Raw genomic sequence first — 4752 nt, 5'->3', positions numbered from 1 at the left:
TTATTCCAATTTTTTTCCTGATCGTCAAGTTTGACGTTTTACAATACGTATTATTAGTTATTCATGATTTTGTTTAAAACAAAAGGTTTTTGAAAACTACCAAGAGTAAGAAATATTTCAGAATTAAATTCCTCATAAAATAAAGTAATAATTTCACATTTTATCAAATCTTTAAAATGATTGATGAGTGAGCTGGATTTGGTTTTTCTAAATTTAAGTATGACTGATTTTTTTGATTTATTTCGAAATCTAAAACCCCACTTTCCAGGTGTATAACTTCTCAGGGGTGCAGGTTAGTATAAAGGCAAGCTGCCTTAAATCACCATATTTTGGCTTCTCCTACATGCCCCTGCTCTGCATCGGTTCTTCAACCTGTATAGAGATAATATAAAATTCAGGATAATGCACAAAAAATGACCAAAAATGAAACCTCGTATTCTTTGGAGAATTTTAAGGGGAGTCGTTCGTATACATCATGACCAGCATGTGTGCCAAAGGCCGATTCGATTGACCGTGAAATTGTTGCTCTAGCTATTTGTTAATTTCGTTTGTTTTTTGCTAGTACTTGTTTAATCACTAAAGGTTAATTTTAGAAGTTAATATCGTAGATACCGGTACTAATAGATTAAAGGAAGCGTATGGAAAATTTTCAAAAAATTGAAATTAAGTTGCTTTCTACAACTAACAAAGTAGGACGTGCAAAACAACATTATAAACAAATTGTGCCAGGGTTTATAATGTTAATTGTTAACTAACTCTATCAGACATATCGGACCGGGATCTTAGAGACAATTAAAGAAAGGGTTAAACTTTTATTTCCAAAAAGTTTTACATTCATAGTCCATGAAATAAATGCGCTAGCAGCCGTAAAAGTTAACATTAATAAACGGCCTATACCGTTACCACCGAGAGAGAAGGCCTGGATGCTTACGCCTGACGTCATCGTAGATAGGTAAAGCGAAATAACAACAATAAAGTACATGCAAGTTAATTTATCGAGTATTAATACGTTATATGAGAGATTGAAGGGATTCCTGTTTAAAGAGGGTGCCAGACGTCAACTGATCCCTTCAGCGCACCCCATTCGATTTTATTAATGGAAAAACGAAATTTCAAAGCAAAAACCTATTAGTTAAGAGTACTTATTTTAGTTATTTATTAAATGTTGCTATTTTTCTAGTCTTATTACCTTTAATCTTTACTTGGTCGTTACTTTTAAAACAATAATTTTTTAATAAGGTATTTATTCTTGATTGGATTGATCTTTGTAATCGTTTCTTTATCATGAGTATTACATACTGAAAAATTATGCATATACCCATTTTTTGAAATATATTGAAATATAAAGTGAATTAAAAATTGACGCTTATTGCATATAAATGAGAAATCTTCCTCAAATTCTGAAATAATTTTGTTAAATACAATGTACGAAAAACATACTGTCTGTACAGCAAATTCTTTTGGAAAAAGAAGCTTTCCACAACTTAAATTTTTTATAAGATTATAATTATCTTCCACGGCCATTTCTTCAGAATAAACTAAATTTTGCTTGCAAAAATTACACTGAAGGTGTTTAAGAGTGGTATAGCAACGTAACCAGCCAAATAAGTTATTACTGATAAATCCTGTTTAATGTCATTTATTTCGTGTTCCTGGATATCAATGTCGGGGTTAAAAGAATTTTCAAATTCATGCCCTAAAGATGCATCACCTGCCCGATTTTCACAAAAACTTTTAATATTTATATTTCCAAAAGTTTTGGAGTTTAAAGTTAACAATGTTTGAATTCTAAGCCTTTTCTCTGATTCGTATAATTGTCTTATAGAAATAGGATATTGACCTCCCGCTAGTTGACGATATTTTCCAAATCTATGCTCTAAATCATCAGTTTGAAATTTACCTAACAATATGTAATTAAGACCCAATTCGTCAAAACAGTATTTTGTTACCTCTAATAATCCATGTATAGTATGTCTTAAAGCGGTATGCGTTTGCGAACTTAGTTTATTAGAAAAATTACCAGATTTCCAGTTACTTAACCAGTCTAACATTTTTTCCAAGAAAACTATTTTTTTTATCATTATCTATATTATGTGATGTAATTACTTCTTGATATTCATCATTTAGGCGTTTGCCTTTAAAAGGAGTTTTGACGTTGACAATTTTCCACCAAGTTAATATGATACTTATAAATTCAGCAGTCTCTTTTGAATTATCTATTTGACAACCAAATTTCAATAAAACATTATAAATTCATTGAAAATTTGTAATGTTAATGTAACATTTTGACGTTCTAGATTNTCCCACTAAGATAGAGTATATAAGTCCAAAAAATGGCGTCCGGGTCAAGCGGAACTGTAAATGGTGTGCCGTGTAAACGCTGCAAATCAAGAGTAGTAAACGGTTTAAAATGTAGACAATGTTCAAGTTACTTTCACACAAGTTGTGCAAAGCTGAGTGTAAAGTTTTGTGAAGATAACACTATTGTTTGTTGTGAAAAAAGTGAAAATAGTAATGTGGGTATCGACTCCGCATTTTACGATGCTCTAGATGAAATGACAACTACGGATAAAAGTGTAGATCCGCGTATATTTTCTTATATACTTAGGCAAATGGACATTTTAATAAATGAGTTGAATGAAAAAATTCAGTTGTTACATTCACAAATTGAGTTAATGAATGGTATTTCATTTAAAGCAGGTAGTGTCCAAGAACGAAATAAATCGAGAAAAAGTGAGTCGAACAAAGTGGATCAGCCAAAGAAAGGTGAAAATACGGATGTGGATGTAAAAACAACAGATACAAATAAAAACACTGGCAATAATATTTATATATCAAAGAAGCAAGTATCAGCTGATTTCATGAAAATTCAAGCACAAATTAAATGTAGTGACATAATAAATCTTGGCAATGAGGAGCAGTTGAATAGAGTATCTAACACTGGTGCATCTGCACCCGAGAAAGGGAATGGAGAATGGCAAAAGGTTACTAGCAGAGCTCGTAGGAGACACACAATTGTAGGAAAAAAGGTGGATTCTTCTGTTAAAGGAGTACCAAAAATGACGTCTTTACATGTGTGCAGGTTGAGGGTTGGCACAACTATGTTATAATTGAAAGAACTGTTGAAATTAAGCTTTCCTGAGGTAACATGCGAGGAAATAACGTCGAGGAACCCGGAGTTCTATTCATCGTTCAAGGTAAATGTTTACGAGGAACATTTTAGACGGGCCATGAATCCAGACGTCTGGCCGGAGGGTGCTTGTGTCAGTAGGTTTTTTCACCCACGGGCGAAAAAGAATGCAGTCCAGTGATATTTAACCCAAACATTTTGTTATTGAATGTACAAAGTTTAAACAATGAGTCGATCTGTTTTTTAGAAGAACATGTATGTAGTTTTTATGTTGAGATAAATTTTTTGTGTTTGACGGAAACACACGCTAAAGTTGACAATATTAATGCTAAATATATAAGAGATTATTCACTGATCAGTTCGTATTGTAGAAATTTTAAAGAAAAAGGTGGGGTTGCAATTTTTGCAAAGAATAATCTTTCTGATACAATTAATATCGATTTAAAGCATTTCTGTGTTGAAAAACATTTTGAAATATGTGGGGCTAAATGTAAGAAGGACAACAAAATAACAATTATTTTAACATGCTACAGATCCCCCAGTGGAGATATAAAAATATTTTTTGATAAGATTTATGATGTTCTCGAAATGCTATTTAATCCTTACATTAATATTATATTAAATGGTGACTTTAACTTAGACTCAACAGTGCGTTCTAGAAATTATGACGATTTTAACAAGTTATGTAATTTGTTGTCTAGTTTTAATATGAAACCTCTGGTAAGATGGCCAACCAGGGTTACTAATAGTACTGCAACAACTATTGACCATATATTTACTAACAGTTTAGACAATAGTTTTGTTTGTGTAGAAAATAATATCATTTCTGATCATAGAACTGTCTTACAGGAGATTAACACGATATCAGTGAGAGCAAAAGAGTCTAAATCACAATACAAAAGAAGTTTTAATGACAATGCAATTAACGGATTTTATGATTTGCTCACTGGGGAGAATTGGCTTGATATTTATGAGATGCATGACATAAATAAAGCATTTGACTACTTTTTTAATATAGTTATATATTATTTTAATATAAGTTTTCCTTTTCGTAGGTGTTTCAATAATAATAATATTGCATCTGATAAAGGGTGGGTGAATGACGCCGTTAAAAGCTCCAGCATGAAACTTAAAGATTTACATATTTTAAAAATGGCACATCCTGAGTTAACAGAAATGTACGACTATAAAAAAAACGACATAGCATATTTGTGCAGGAAGTAAAAAAACAATATTACCAAAATAAGATCATGAATTCAAACAATGTAATTAAAGCAGCCTGGAACACAATAAATGAGATTTCTGGTAAAATTAGACAACAAAAAAATATTAGTATAAAAAATGGCGTGGAAAAAATTGAAGATCCGGTAATTGTTGCTTCGATGTTCAGTGACTTTTTTAAGAATGCACCGTTAGAAATAATTAATAATATAACTACAACAGGTAGCATCCAGTTTCCTGCAATTTCCAGGTCAAATTTTCTGAAGTCTTTCTTTTTGGAGCCATTTACTTGTGAGGAACTGTTGGCTTTATTAAAGCGAAAAGTAAAAAACAAGCATTCGGCTGGGCCTGATCAGATACCAGCATTTGTTATTAAAAAAATAATGGATTCAATTATAGAA

Source organism: Anoplophora glabripennis, unplaced genomic scaffold (genome assembly GCF_000390285.2).
Source record: "Anoplophora glabripennis isolate ALB-LARVAE unplaced genomic scaffold, Agla_2.0 scaffold379, whole genome shotgun sequence".
In the NCBI taxonomy this organism is placed as follows: domain Eukaryota; kingdom Metazoa; phylum Arthropoda; class Insecta; order Coleoptera; family Cerambycidae; genus Anoplophora; species Anoplophora glabripennis.
The sequence above is the reverse complement of the archived record's forward strand: the minus strand, read 5'-3'. Positions refer to the sequence as shown.